The following is a 17,136-nucleotide window of genomic DNA, read 5'->3' as shown; positions in this document are numbered from 1 at the left end:
CAGGAATTTATTTGTTTGTTTATTTAAATTCAAGTTAGTTAATATATAGTGTAGTATTGGTTTTGGGAGTAGAACCCAGTGATTCATCACTTACATAAAACACATGGGTAGGATTCTTATTGTGGTGTGACCTTGGGCAAATCATTCAGCCTTGGCTTCCCTTGGACAAATGGAAAGAAAAAAAAATAGCTACTTCATGAATACTGTGAAGAGAAATAAGATAGTGCATGTTAAATGTTTAATAAACTGTAAAATGCCACACAAAGTGAAATAGAACTATGTAGACAAATTAATTCTGGCTTATGTATCTGACTCCAAAGAATAGCAATGTATGTCTCCTGGGAATACATCTACCTGTCAATCTTCTCTCAGACTTCCTTTTATCTGTACTTATTTTTTTTTTTTTTTGTAAACAAAACAGCTATTTCAAACCCTAAATGTAGCAAAATGTCACTATACTACATTAATTTCATTCTTCATCAGCCTATGGCAGATGTTCTGACAGATAATGAGAACCCTGAACATCTCAGACTTGAGAAAAAGTGGCTCCTATTCTACTTTTTATTACAAAGCCTTGTTTTTATGCAGAGGTCTCAAGGTTACAAGATTTCATTATTTTTATAATTCCAACTGAGGTTTCTTACTGGTAATATCAATTTCAAGTCTTAAGTATGTGTTACAGCCCCAAATAAAATCTTTCCATATCTGTAGTGATATAATAAAAGCCAGCATTTTCACTAATTTTTTAAAGTTTATTCATTTATTTATTTTGAGAGAAAAAAAAGAGTATAAGTGAGGGAGGGGCAGAGAGAGAAAGGGAGAAAGAGAATTCCAAACTGATAGCATGGAACCCAATGACGTGGGGCTCAAGCCCAAGAACTGTAAGATCATGACCTGAGCGGAAATCAAGAGTCAGATGTTCATTGGTCTGAACCACCCAAGTGCCTCACTTTCACTAATTTGAAAATGGTTCCATTCTTCTCCTTTCAATGCTAGTTTTCTGCCTTGATTAGAACTACTAAGAAATTAGAGTGTATTAAAACATATAGCAGGATGATGATCCAATAGAGATTAAATTTCTGTTTTGTGTTCGCTCTTTAGATGGGTGGGCCACAAAATCATGTTGGAGTCACAGGAGGTAGATTCTCTTGGAAGAATGAAGATGGCTTTTAAATCACTGAAAATAACTTTATTAAGAAGTGTGAGCATAGGGTCATCAGTCTATTATCAAAAAGAAGGAAAGAAGGTGTATTTGAAATTTGTGTGCTTTGAGAATTTAAAAGGAAAACAGTCCCAAACCATGAGAACATCCTTGGAGACAAATAGGATGGTAATTCTGGGATCACATGGAGGCAGACGCTTGAATCAATTCTTAGATCCTCAGGCAAGGCTTATGCCCCCCAGGATAGGGCTTCCGAAAGCATGGTTCATTGACCCTTGGGGACAGGCAATCCATGAGATCAAAACTATATTGATTATACAGTAAGACATTATTTGCCCCTCCCCTTTTTTTCACATTTGCCTATATAGTGCAAAAGACATAATGGGACAAACTGCTTACTCCTAAGCATGAATCAGGCTGGTGCACCAAACTACTGGTAGTTAGGATATTCTTCACAGCTAGATGCTTATGTTATAAAAATGCCAGTTTTATTTAAGAATGGCTGCACTTGGCAGTATAAATTAATATGCTTATTAAACATTATTAAACATTAACCCTTGAATACATGTCTTTTAATATTCTGTATGACAAAATGGGAAATACCCACAAATCAAGTCGACTGCATACTGAAGAGTGACAATTATCTGTGAGAAAAGCACTTGTGTGATTATTTGACTTGCTGGTTGAACCAGTGGCTTTTGCTTTGGAATATCATTTTTTTGCTGGAAAGAATGACAAACAATCGTCACTTTGACTTGAGTAGTTGACGGATATTTTCTCAAAAGTGAATGAACCAAGGTGACTCATCCAGGTTTGCCAGGGACTTCCCTGGTTTTAGTGCTGGAACCCTAGCACATTCCCAGGAGCTCCTCATTATTGGGCAAAGTGACATGGTTGGTCATATTAAGCGAACCTGCCATTTCAAGCAAAATACTAACAATACTTGCTGTGGATGATAAGAATTTTGAGCTTTCAAGCAAAAATTGTAATTTTGGTAAACTTATATTGACCATTGTGAATTTGACAGCTTTTGAAAACTTAAAGACTTTTTGTAACAGGATGAAAGTGATATTAATAAATGCAATGTTTTATATTGAATAATGAAATGTTATAAACATTTGGAAGATCTGATATCTTCATGAACCAACATTTTCCAAATGGCCAATGCGTGATGTTACAAGGTTTTGCATAGATAAAACATCTTCAGGACACATATTTTTGGGAAGCACTGGACGAAACAAAAGGAGATAGATTTCTTTTCTGCAGGACCTCTAAGCAGGACTTCACCAGGCTAACATGCATTAAGACTCTAACGAGGGTTGAGATGTTTTCCAGACTTCTGACTCAGAATTACTTTTTTCACAGAGCATCTGAGAAACTTGTGTTCCATAGCACACACCCACACACTAGGGAAATATTTATTCCTTCTGGCCATTCCTACTTTTATTTCTCCTAATTATTTACTTTCTAAAACCAATAATGGCCTTCTAATCACTTCCAGTGAAGTATTCGTCATCCTAGTGTTCAGTGTAGAATAACAGCGAAGCAAATGGATCGTAGAATCAAACACCTTAGATTAGAATCCTGACTCAGCCACTTACTAGTTGTGTGATCTTGAGAAAATTACTTACCCCCTCTTTGTGTTATAATTATCATCTTAAAATGGGAACAGTGATTGTACTTATTTTTATGGTAAAGATTAAATGAAACATATATAGAGTCTTTAGAATATGGTGAGTAGTGTAAAAGTATTAACTATCATAATTATCTATTTGATATAGTTAGCTTTTGGAGAAAAGAGACCAGTCTGAATTCATTTTTGTATTCCTTTTCCACTGCACAGTTGCTGGCATAAAAAAGAACAAAAGAAAATTCTCGATCAATAGTAATGCCTACCATTCTTACAGAGTTTTACAATTTACAGTACACCTTTGCACATATTAACTCAGCAGATTAGTACAAAATTTTACTAGAGAGACAGAGTAAGAATTAATGTCTCTTTTTTCCTCTAAGGATGAAAAAGAGAAACAACACAAAGAAATAAAACAAAATGAAATTAGGCAATCTCCCCATGATTTCATAGGTTAGTTAGGAGCAGAATTAGAACTGGGACTCTGATTTTGGACAATTATCTAACACTCCATTTAGCATTCTCTGAGGAAAACATTATAGAAACTATTAAGACACCCCGATTTTTGACAAATCAATGTTCTTAGACAAAATTATTTCAATTGAAAAAGCAATCTGACTTTTAATTTCTTAAATGCGTATTGTTTACTTGAGATATAAGAGCCATCTAGAATAAAAATTATTTTAAATGATAAAAATAAACAATTTCATGATGGCATTCGGTTCTGAACAAAAAATGACAATTTGAGTTTTATTTGGCATGCGAAGCAGAAAGGCATAAAAGACGAATTACAGTCTCATTCTCTGAGTATAAATGGAATGTTCCAAATCAAACTGCTCTTTTGAATTCTATGAAGAAATTTAGAAATGAATTAACCATGTGGAATATCAATAAATGCACTTCTAGTGAGGGGGCTGAACTCCTGGGCTGAGGGACATAGAGACATGAGAAATTGGTGCTTGTTAGAATGGGCAGGATGCTCTAGTATGGTGCCATTTTGCAGCCAATATCCAGCCAATGTTGTATCTGCCAGCCCCTGTCCATAGAGAAGGGTATTTAATGTTAGTTCCATGTATGTATACACGGTTATATGCTCTTTTCCCTATAAGCCACATTAGTTCCTTCTCCTCCCAGCTCCTTAAGTATTCATCTTGAGATTTCCCCTGGTCACCATTCTCATCCATTTGTCTTGGCATGTCTCAATTCTGAACAAGAAGTCCTACCAAAGTCAGACACAGCAGCTCTTCTAGGCCATCCTGCCTGATTCTGATACCTACATCCTGATTCTAGACTCTTCACCTTACCTATATCTACTTGTTTTCTGGGATGTGCTGAACCTGGCCTTGCTTGGTTACTTTGATCTATCATCTATCTATCATCTATCTATCTATCATCTATCTATCTTTAAATTTTATACATACATACATACATAGCAATAGGATACTTTGTTCTATGCCAAGTTGGCAAACTATGGCCTATAGGCCAAATCTGGCTTATAGACTATTTTTGTAAGTTGCATCTTATTAGATTACAAACATCCTAATCCATTTTTGTGCTGTCTGCAGCTGCTTTTGCACTATAATAAGAAAAGAGGTTTTTTATTTGCAACTCAGACCATATGGCCCACAAAACTTAAAATATTTAATATGTAGACCTTTAAAGAAAAATTTTGCTGACCACTCTACTATTCTAATAGAAACCCCAGATGTGGTATTTTGTTCATATTGCCTCTCTTTCTCTTGACATTCCAGCCATGCCCAATACCATCCGTAGCTCTCCTGGCCTGCCCTATCCTGAGATGACAACCCATTAGTTGGCTATCACTGATGACCATGTAGGAGAGGCCCATTAGCAACATCTGTGTTGACTTTTCTTTCAGGATAATGATTCCAAGAGGAGAGGTATCTTGGTGGGTGTTTTTTCTGTGTTCCTCCAACAGAAATTTTTCTGTAAACTTTGGTTTATCTCTCACTTCCATTTTTCTTTAACTTTCTAATCCACCTCTGCTCAGTCTTATCAGTCTGTTCTCTCTTTATGGAATAGGCCCTCCTGAGGTACCCAACTCAGGATATCTCTCTTGGGCAATAGCCACAACTGTTCTCCCTCTCTCTCTCTCTCTCCACTCTCTTTATCTCTTTCAGTCATCTCCTGGTTTCTGAAAACTCTTTACCTTGGAGAAATTCATATCGGAAAAAGCATTATAGTATCTCAAGGTGCCAGTATAGGTGTGAATGATTGAAGGCCAGTTTAATATATTAGCTTTTCTAAGGTAGTTGTGCTATAAGAGAGTTTATTGCTATGAAAATTAATGGTCCATTTCAAAGAGGATGTCCTTAGTTCAAGAGGGAATCTTCTTAGCACCCTTCAGATTTTATTAAAAAGCAACCACTCGTTACTCTATGTGTAATGACCTGCCTATCACCAAGACTTCTACCAAAATCCTCAGTTTGGCCCTTAAATCTGCTAAAATCTGGCCTCTACCTACTCACCAAACTTCATCTCTTACCAACGGTATCTACTCAGTCACTTCTATATCCTTTCCACTTAACAATCCTCTTTTCCTGGCGGGAACAAGCAACCCATTTCTTTCCATGAACCGATGATGCACCTTATCTCCTTCAAGTTGTTCAGAGCTTACTTCTTCCAGATGGCATATACTAGATGTAAGGTTGTTATGGGTAGGAACTCTTTATTATTCAGCTTTGAATCTTCGTAGGCAAATACAATGCCCAGGAATGAAAATAAATAATCCTCACCAATTGAATGTACTCTTCCATGTCCTTGAACATGCTTGAGCATATCAGTACATTCATCCTCAGCTCCCCCTGCTTCACCATCTTCGTTCAGTGCTGTTCTTTACAATTCAACATTGGCAATGGAAGAACCACATCTCTTGTACTTATAAGGTGAATTATTTCAGAAGTGCTTTTCACTCATTTTGAACATCTTGGTATTTTCTGAATGAATAGGTTATATGTAAGTCTCCTCGAATGAGGTTTCCGAGCATTCTGTTTCCTTTTTATTGTACTTCTTTGCCTGATACAATGCTTTAAACACAGTTCATGTTCTTCTAGCCTAAGATCTATCTTAAAATCACAAGTTTGAGATGTTTTAAAGCTGTCTTTTCTATCAAAAAATTACCCATTTCATGCCACTTCTGATGACACCACACACTCTTTGTATAGCATTACTCTTTGTATCTTGTAAGGTTCATCTCAGAACTATGACAACTGCTTCCTAATACCTGTAGTTGCTTCCGGCTTTAATACGGTCTCCACATGGCCACTAGAGCTATCCTGCCAAACTTGAAACACGTTGGAATGCCTTGACACTTCATATCCACTTAACCAAATCTTACCATTTCTTCAAGAATCACCTCATATCTCCATGAAGTCTTCCTAAATTTCCTTATCAAAATTAATGTCCTTTCTCCCTAAAACTCCACAGCACTATATACCTTCATGACAGCAGATCTGAAGTTCTGAAGGAATATACATACGTACATACATACATTCATACATAAAGACCAATAGCCAAATAAGAAAGGTGTCAATCATCAATGGGGACAAAGCATTGTGTGTCAGTTCAGAACTATGGCAATACTTGGTTGGAGCTTATAGATTAGTCCCTGGGCCTATGGAGGGCCTCTCTCAACTAAGTCTCAATAGAACTTCCAAAAAGGCTATAAGGAGAAAGAGTACCAGCAAGATAGTTGGGGTCCTTGTGGCAGGTCTTGGCTCAAAGCCCTCCTCGGGGCGCCTGGGTGGCTCAGTCAGTTGAGCACCTGACTCTTGATTTCAGCTCAGGTCATGATGTCAGAGTCGTAAGACGGAGCCTTCCATCAGGCTTAATGTGGGTTCCATGCTGAGTGTGGAATCTGCTTAAGATTCTCTGTCTCCCTCTCCCTCTGCCCCTCTCCCTCTCTTTCTTTCTCTCTAAAACACAAAAACAAACAAATAAAACTCTCCTCAGCCTAACCCCAAGTCACACAGAGAAATGAGATAGAAGAAAAGGGTCTGAGGTATATGAATAACAATCTAACACAAAACAAACCTACCATCTAGCACATAGGATCTAATCAGCATCCAGTGATCCTACCAATATGATCAGTATTTTCTATCTTAGAGTAGATTAAAGAAGGAGTGGGCACATGACCTTGGAAAGGGGCAGAAACATAACCCTTGCTTTTCTATCTTCCATCTTTTTGTCCTGTTAGCATGTGGAAATTTATAGCCAAAGCCCATTTTCCATGAGAGGCCTGACTGCCTCCTGGGAGAAGGATTACTTGTTGCTCTCACAAGCTGCTAAAAGTGGGAGAAACAGGACATTAATTAAGTTAGCTCTAAGATCACACTATATCCTGGGCAATATTTAACTACCATTCTATTTCCCACCTCAAACTATACTCATTATATATTGGGATAATGTCTTTTAAAGTTTATGAATCTTTCCTTCTCTAATATTTATTGAACTTAATCCCAATTTATACTCAGAAGCCATCCTGAGCTTTGGCATTTAATCAAATTTTCTGGAGGTTACACAATGATCATCACATGACAGCATGGCTCAAGCCACACCTTGTCAGAAGTATACCAATATCTTACATTTGAGTCTCCTCTTACTCAATTTCCTCCAGAAAAATTAAATCCTATTAATAAAAAAAACACCTCTCCTGATTGTCCCAAAGTTATCAGAGTCTCATAGAAAATAATTTCCCCAAACTTTTCTTTCCCCTAGTCGTTTAATCAGAAGCAGCCAGAGATTACTTCGCTCAGATGTTTGTGCCACATTCATATTAGAGTTGTTTATGGGTACGTCTACCTCCCTGATTACACTGGACATCCATAAAGGACCGGGACTATTTTATTTATTTTGGTGTTCCTCAGAGATCTGGCATGGTGCCTTCCATTTGGTGGGCACAAGATACACAGCTGTCAAGGAGATAATGCAGGAGGTTTTCAATTGTTGAGCTGAACTCCCTGGACTTGGTCTAATGCTTTTACCACTCTGGAACTGAAATCAAATTCTTGAGAACTTTGGGAATGAGATGCTTTTCCATCTGTGGTAACTTTTCTTCATCATCCTGCCCCATGTGATCATTGGCTCTAACAGCGATCCAAAAGATCCAGAAGATTCAAGGGATCAAACACAGCACCACAATGATCAGAGCCAGACCCTAACCAAGTGGAATGCCTGAGAGTGGCTAGAAAAAGAGGAAAAGGTGGTGACCAGCCATAAATGAGATTGTTATTGTATGTTTTTATGCTTTGATAGGGGAATAGCAAGGCTTGAGTCATTCCAGAAATGATATCTAATTTGATAGAACTTTCAGCTCTCCGCTATATTCATTATAGATGGCTGTGTAAAAAATTACCCCAAAACTTAGTGGCTTAGGACAACATTTATTATGTCACAGTGTCTGTGAGTCAGAAATCCAGGTGCAGCTGAGCTGGGTTCACTGGCTCAGAATGTCTCACAGGCAGGAATCAAAGTGTCAGTCTGAGTTGTAGTCATCTCAAGGCTCTACTGGGGAATGAGCTGCTTCCAACCTCAGTCACATGGTTGTTGGCAGGACTCAGTTCCTTGCTGGTTGTTGGACTGAGGGCTGCTGTTGTTGGCTGGAGGCCACCTTCAGATCCTTGCCACTTGAGTCTCTCCATAGATTAGCTCCCAAGATGGCAGCTGGCTTCATCAGAGCAAACAAGCAGGCAGTACCAGAGAGAGCACAGTGGGACAGAAGTCACCATCTCTTTGTAAATTAATCTTGGAAGCAACATTCTGTCTTTCCTGCCATATACTATTCATTAGAATTGAGTCACTGCACTCAGGGGAGGAGATTACACAAGGGCATGAAAACCAGGAGACAGAAATAATTAGGGGCCATTTCAGAAGCTGCCTACCGTATCCACATCCAAGTATAAATATGTGCCTTCTTCCAGTGTCCTATCCCTTTCTTGCTCTTCTTCTGCTATTCAGGACCAAGATCAAATACCTGGCACTCTTAATACCCATGCCAGAGCCTCTTCTGCTTCCATGGCTACAGTAAGGCTAACATTTCATTCCACCAGCCGAACCATCATGCCAAGGAACTGTCATACATTATTTCCTTTTAGACTTTGGAGAACTTTAAATGTTTAGATGTTTTAGTCTCCAGCTAACAGCATATTCTTTGTTCCCATTGGAGAACAGAGTTACAAATACTGCTAAAATATAGGATTGAATATTAATATCATTTTTCATTAAGTTTTTCTTCACGAGCAAGAGTAGGTAGTAATGGCGTTCTATGAGTATCTTTTTGCATTTTTTGATTACATATATTGTATTGCTTCTTACTCGGGGCAGAAACTCAAAAATCTCCATATACAGAAATCCGTCTCCACCAAAATGAAGATTTTATTCCAAAGTGTTATCGTATAGAAACGCATGCTTCTGATAGAGGCCTTTGTGTTTGCCTGCTCTCTTCAGCACAATGAAAAATGAAGATTAATTTTACTGCAACCTGAGCCAAAAATAATACTAATGTTCCTTCCATTGCATTGCTTCCCACAGAGCCACGCAATAAAAGCCTCTAGTCCTCACATCCTCTGTGCTATCTCACAACTGACTTTAAGGGACAGTCTGAGCTCATATTAATGCCAGCTTCCAATTCCTAAGCCACCCTAATAATCTTCTTATGATATATTAGTCCTTCAGCCACAGCCCAAAAAGTAGAGAAGTAGAGGGAGGTCAGCTCTGGGGCATAAAAAATGTCTTGACTCACCTCATGAAAGATTATTTTGAGAGGATAAATAATGATCACAATAAGCCAGTTCACTTCTTCAGAGATCGGTCCCTCTGTTGTCCCAACCTAATCAGTGTAATTTGTATTTAAGGAGATACTGATTTTGCATAATGGTTTTCCCTTGTATTACACACATGTCATTCTCTTTCCTTAACCTGAACAACAATCTTGTCGACTGGTCTGCAGAAACTCCTGCTCAGAAGTCTACTCCTGGCATTGAAGTCTCAGGGAGAGAAGACTTCAAGTTGCTGTTCATGGCGTTATTGAATAGATAAATAAACCAAGGAAAAAGCAGAGGGCCAAGAAAGGAAAGGCTGCATTTGTCTGACCTCGTTGGCACTGTTGTGCTGTGGGACTCCACTGCTCAATTAAAATAAGTTTTGTTGGTTTTCCTTTTGGCCGGGGCCTCCTGTGCTCACTGAATGGTAACTCTGGCCCATCCCAGGGACAGGTAGAAGTGAAAAGTCTTTTTATTTCCATAGGCTTAAGCCAAACCCCTCAAAACAAGCTATTCCAGAACTGAGCTGGAGCAGGGCTAATGCCGCGGTTGGCAGCTCATGCGTGGCCCCTCCCTGACGAGCCGGCCGCCGCTCTTATCCACTTCAGCTGTCTTTTAAAAGCCTCCTTCTCACAAAAGACAGAGCTGATCTCAAGGGCCTGGGAAAATAGAAAATTCTCACACTGTGATGGGAAACGCTGTCAAGACCTGAAACTCCATAGTGAAGCATCAGACACCAGTGTGTGCTCACAGATAAAGTGAGGGGATGGGTCTGTGTAGGAGCAACAAGAACAACAAAATTAAAAGGGACCAGGAAGCTGGAATTTAAAACGTGGGAGAAGGAACCAGGACCAATTCACTCTCTGCAGAGAGTGTTCAGCCAATGTTCCAGTCATTTATTAAGTGGGGTATATTCTTTCCTCTCTTCTACTTGGCCTCAAATAGAGTCTTAGGTAGGATGTGTGTCTGATCTCTTAGCCTGACACCCTCGACCTCTTTGCTAGGGGTCAGAAGGTAGATGACATCCTTTACCGGGGAAATTAATACGAAATGTGAAATGTTATAGTTCTTACATCGCTTGTTTAGGTTTTCGGTGTTGGGTTTTCTGGTTTGGGTGGGTGCTTTGTCCTATCAAAGCCATAGCTCTAAGAAAGGGTACCACTCGAAACAGCTGCATCAGGTATTCCTATTCATATTTCCCTCTCGAGACACGGACAGTTTGCATCTATCCAACTGTGTATTTATGTAGTTCTTATCACCAAAGTACTTTGAAACTCAAAGGATAAAGACGATGTATTCTACCCTCACCAGGAGATTAGGATGAGTTGTCCCTGCTGATGGAAAGGCGAGAAACATCATAGGCAATGCCTTGCTTTCGGACAAATGCCCTTTAAATAGATTTCAAATGATATAAAAAGCAGGTTTCAAAAGCATATTAATATACATGACAATGCATCACACAGCAAAGAGAGTGTTTGAGCTTTCAAATGTTCTGGGACTGCATCTTCCAACAGAAATGGTGATTTCATTAGCATTTACGACTAGCCTTCCAGAGATGTTTGCCAAAGGGAGGAAAGTGGTAAAAAAAAAACAACAAAAAAAAAACCACAGCAGCCCTTCCACAGGCCAGCACAAAGGTGCTAATTAGTGATAGTTTTCCTCTACGGGCAGTGGCCCAGGATGCAGGACTCGTGACCATAGACCTATTTCCATTATGCCTAGGAAAACAACAAACACGTTGAATGAAATGAAAATTTTACTTTGTGGAGCTTCCTGTCAACTAATGGCCTCCAAACCTACGAGGAGCTATTCAGCCCAGGATTATGAGAAGCCTTTGTCTACGGAGGAAATTAGCCCCTGCCTGAGTAAGGTGAGCCTGAATTTTCCAGCAGCGAGACTGTTTCAAAACAGAATTGATGAGGTGCAGAGGGAGGCAGGAGCAACAGTTTTGTGATAAAAATAAAAACAAAGTTTTTTTTCTCCTTAAAACGAATCTGTGCTAACTTATCTACTCAAAACTCCTAATTTTCCAAAACAGATTCTTCAGCGAATCAATCAATACCAGCAGGGACCATTTATTCAAAACTCACCATGTGCCATGCTTACTTATCTCATTCCCTTCTCATTGTAACACTATGAGGGAAAGCATTATTATCCCCACTTTTCGGATGGACAAGATAAGAGTCTGTGAGCATGGATCATTTCCCTAAAGTCACACAAGTATATTGTGATAGAGCCAGATGTAAACCAAAGTCTTTGACTTACCCAAATGCAAGTTCTTTATCCATCTGAAAGAAGAATGAAGATAAGACTGTGGGTCCCAGATGTTGCCTAGAGCCCAGGAAGATCGTATTGTTTGAATGAATAAAACCCTATGCAACACTGCTGAGGAATTTAGAAGTAGGTTAATTAAATAACTTATCTCTTCATTCCACCTGATACTGTGAGAGACACAGTCCCAAGGAATCTTCGAAGCAGAACTGTTCATTCGATAATAGCATACTGGACACCTACTGTGTGTCAAATACTGTGCCAATTGCTAAACCTTGGAAAGAGAAGCTTCTTAGCTGGTTTGCTCTCCTCCTTTGGCCTGCAGCAGTGCTTCTGAGAAGGAGGTTGAACGGTAGAATCCATGTTTATAGGTGAAAAGGGAAGAGAGAAATGAACAGACTTGGGAGAAGGAGGAAGAGTTGGGCTTTTGAAGAAGAAAGGAGTGGGGCTGGCTAAACCTTTGAAAAATACAGGTGTGACACTATCCTTTGAATTTTGAAAAGGGCAAATTTAGAAAAGGGCACAAAGCGTGTTGTGCACTGGGAATACACTTCTTTCTAAGTGATGATTTAGGATGGAGTAGTAAACCATAGTTCCAGAAGCTTAGATTATGTTCAGAAGGGCAACACTGGAAAGGGTTATTGAGGCAAACCCAATGAGGTTCATTTGAAGCGGCCATCAACTATGAGATCCATGTACTTTTTCAACCCAACTCCAAGGGCCAGCTCAGATACAGATCTCTTGGCCAGTCAGCAACAGTCTGATCCTGAGTGACAAGCCTTGGCTTCATGTTATTAGTTATACTCATAAGGAGAGGTAAGAGAGGATTCACAGATGGGATATTCACCACCATTGGAGATTCCACAGTCAAATTCACCTAAGGGCAAATCCCCAAGTTTGGTTCAAGTGCGAGGAGCTGGAAGGAGGGATATGGATTGGAGGGTTTTGAAATATGGGAAAGAATATTCAAGAATGGCCTGAAACAAGGCATGGAAGAAGCCCATTTATTTTGGTGACATATGTGGGAAACTGAACAAATGCTTTGGGCCCAGTCTATATGTTTGGGTCCTGACCTACTTGTAGAGCTCCAGACTAAGAAGGGTGGTCTGAATAGAATTTCCAATCATCTTCATGTCTCTTGAAAATCATAAAGCATACCGCTGTACATAATTCACGGAAGCTGTTATTAGTCCTCACTTTTCCAATATCTTGCAAATTCTGGAAATTTCTAAGTCATTCCTCATCACATCATTTCCTCTCTTTTTGCACCTCCATCCCATGCTACAAGGCATGTGTGAATGCACAAATGTGCTCCCGACTGCTCATACTCTTTCCCCTTCCCTCCACTCGTAGCTTCTGAGGAGAGCACTTTGATCAAGGCCTATTTTGCTACCATAAACCACCTCCTAGCTTAGGTGTTTTCTACTCCACCCTAGCTTTCATATTCTACAACATAGAAGCCCAAAGAATCACTCTGGGAATTTTTAGAATAGTGGAAAGAATAAAACTGATTCACAAAACCAGAATTTATTTTGGGGAAAAGAATGGTTAGGCAACAGGCAGGAAACATCCATAAGTTAATAACTTCATCCCTTTATGCAAGATATGCAAGTATGCAAGATAAATCCCAAAAAGGAAAATGCAACATTTGAGACTACCCTTCTAGGTACCACAGACCCCATTGAATTCCTAGATAATGTAACTTATTAACTACTTCCTGTGGAGCCACAGGCACTTCCTGTGGAGCCAACAGAACCAAATGATTTCCACCTACTGGCCCTGTGGTTGTATAAGTGAAATCATGGAGTGCCCAAACCTAGGAACACCACCATCAGAACAGTCAGCTTTAGCACTTTGGGATGACCAGCACTGACATCCACACACACAGGTCTTCTTCAAATGCTTTAAAATAAAGCCCAGTGCACATGGGTTCCCAGGGATAAGCAGTCCTGGAGTCAACATGGAGGCTTCCTTATGGTTAAATACTTGGTGATGTCATTGCAGAAAAATGTGGTGAATTACCAAGGAACTATGTTCTGTTTTCACAGAGAAATGCTTTCAGTGAAGTGTTCACTTCTCCCTATTGATAATCTATAAGCATATTAAGGGAAATGCAGCTTGCTTTCCTCCCGAATAAAATGGGAAGGAATCAGTGTTCAGAACTGTGATATAACAACATTCCATGCCAACCTCATGACTTCCTCTTATTCTTTAGCAATAACCTAACCAAATAAGATGTACTCATAGTATAGTTTGCTCACAGTTCTATGGGCTCCCCAAAACTTGTGTCTATATAATAAGAGTCTGCTTCTTCACCCATGGTGCCAGAAAGTGGTTGGATAATATCAACCAGGGCATATGTCCTCGAAAACATGGCTCTGTGCTACAGTCATGTCAAAAGGCAGGCATCGAAATTCATTCCCTTTTCTGGCAAATATTTGTAATGCCTTCTGTAATCTTATGCCCTATTCTTAACACATGAGATGCGATGATGAGCAGATCCCATGCCACTTAGCCTCATCAGACTTAGAGTCCAACTAGGAAGACAACCACTGAGTAATTTTAAGTGCTCTGATTACCATCATGTAAAGGCTAAAGGTCAGGGTATACATAATTAGTCTGAAAGCTTAGGAAGCCTCCTGCTCCCCAAAGGAAGGTCCACATAACTGAATTTAAATGGAGACCATGAAGTGTGGACAAGAGGGTTCTAGGGCAGACAGTCTAGCATGTTGCCCGTTTGTGAGGATTTCACTCCTCTGCAATGCTCCCTTTTGAGCAATGCAGGTTCATCAGCAAGAGGTTGGGGACAAGGGAGTTGGAGTACTCTATCTCGAGGCAACTGGGATGTATATGTCAAATGAAATCTTTGTCAATAACTTTCCCCTTTGTACTTTAATTAACGTGTGTCGAGAATTTTTCTCTCTTCTTCTCAGATCTTTGTTCATGTCCAACATTTCTGGGCAGCTTCCAAAATGGGTATAGGCAGACTTCTGACAAAAATAGTTGGCTGTTGTTTTTTTTTCTTTCCTCTTCCATTAGCCATGGCCTCTTGCCATGTTGAGTCTCACAAATGGACACAAACCAATCAATCACCCTTATAAAAATGTCAAAATTCATCCTTCCCTACTGTGAAATGAATACACTGACCTTAACACAAATGTAGAAATAAATTAAAAAAAAAATCTATCCCCACAATGGGCCCCAGGCTGCCACACACAGATTTCCACACATTTCAGTTTGACAAGGCTGACATTGCTGAGAAGAATTTCTTGCTTCCCCCTCCCCCTTTTTTTTTTTTTAAATCTGGAAGCAAATAAATATGCCCCCAAATTTACTAATAAGAACTTACATAGAGGCTGTGTCTGTCAAGAAGTATAGATAGGAAGAGCCAGTATCTGTCCAGAAGAAGGAAGTGAGAAATGGTGAATCTAACATAGTGAAGGGGAAGGAATGCTCATTTCATATTGTCTTTAAAACCAACAAAACAAAACTGAGGGTTGATGGGGGGTGGGAGGGAGGGCAGGGTGGGAGGGAGAGCAGGGTGGGTGATGGGTATTGAGGAGGGCACCTTTTGGGATGAGCACTGGGTGTTGTATGGAAACCAATTTGACAGTAAATTTCATATATTAAAAAAAAAAAAAAAAAAAAAAAAAAAAAAAAAAAAAAAAACCAACAAAACAAAGAATTTTCTCATTCTAGAGACCATCCAGTATTTAACTGCTTCACTCAGTGTCAAACTCCATTCTACTCAGCAGACTCTGGATAAAAGTAGAAGCCTTGAAATTGGCAGATATCAGTTCAAGTCCTGGCTCTGTCATTGGCTACCTCTGTGACCTTCAGCAGGCCACTTAATCTCTTTAACTCTCAATTTCTTCATCTGTAAAACAATCCTACCTTGCACAGTGCTGCAGTGAACAAACATCTTCACCAGCCAGGGCATCCATTCCTACTCTTTTGGTAACAGACCTTTCCTTATTTTTGAAGGAGCATTCTTTCCACCCTCAAGACGTGTGGTTTTAGGGGATATCCCCCACCTCAGGCCCTGGGGAGGGGATATGGGATCTGCACCTGGACTTGCAGAGCACTGAAGCCCTTGGCCATGGGAGCTGTTTCAAGGTCATGCATGTGACACAGACTGGGACAATGAAACTCCTACTAAAAATATTTTAGGGAATTATTGGGTGGAATGATCTCTGGGTGCTAGAGTAACTGAGCTGATAGGAATTATACCTGAAGGTGCTGAAGTCTTGGAGAAAGCCTGCCTAAGCATGAACCTGACAGAGACAATTAGTGAAAGGAGATGGAGAAAGACAGGTTTAAATCCCTGGATCTTTTTGGTTCTATAAGTCAATAATTTTTTTTTTTTTGAATTGAGCTGTTTGAATTGGATTTCTGAAAATTTTCATTGAAATAAGCCTAATTTGATTTTTGAGAATTAAATAATGTGCATAAGTACCTGCTATATAGTAAGAGCTCAATAAATGGTTTCATACACGGTATTGTATGCACACACATACACATTTGTATGTGCATGTGTGTGTGTTTGTATGTTTCTCTCTGTAGCACCTGAAAGCTGACCAAAGAGATAAGAATCAGAAAAACAGCCAAGACTTCAAGCCATGGCTCTGCTCACAGCTACTGTATCTAGTCACCCCAGGACACTTTCAATTCTGTATTTAGAGAACAGATCACTTTTCTAAACGTCTCACTCACTTCTTTGTACAATTGAACCACCGTGATTTGCAATACTGAAATTTAAAAAGTGAGAGAAAGAAAAAAAAGAGGGAAGGAGGAAGAGAAGGAGGGAGGACAGGAAGGAAGGAGACAGGAAGGAAATACCAGGCATTGTTAAGTTTTTAAAGGAAGTATGATTGTCTTGGGGCTTCTGGTCTCATGACTCTAATTCTTACAGAGTTGTATTCTCCTCAGGATTCCATGGTTACTCTGGACCCAGCACATTCTATTTGTGCTCTATTTCCTCTATAAAAGCCTGTTTTAAGAAAAAAAAAAAGTGACCTAAAACCAATTCAGGAGCAAATAACTGGTAATTGCTTGCAGAATTATCCTTTTCATGGGGATTTACATTTTATGTTATTTTTCAAGTTTATTTATTTGTTTTGAGTGAGAGAGTGCTAGCAAGTGAGTTGGAAGGGGCAGAGAGAGAGGGAAAGAGAGAATCCCAAGCAGGCTCCACATGATCAGTGTGGAGTCCGATGAGAGGCTTGACCTCACCAACTGTGAGATCATGACACATGAGATCCTGACCTGACCTAAATCAGGAGTAAGACACTTAG

Source organism: Panthera leo, chromosome B4 (genome assembly GCF_018350215.1).
Source record: "Panthera leo isolate Ple1 chromosome B4, P.leo_Ple1_pat1.1, whole genome shotgun sequence".
Classification (NCBI taxonomy): Eukaryota; Metazoa; Chordata; class Mammalia; order Carnivora; family Felidae; genus Panthera; species Panthera leo.
The sequence above is the reverse complement of the archived record's forward strand: the minus strand, read 5'-3'. Positions refer to the sequence as shown.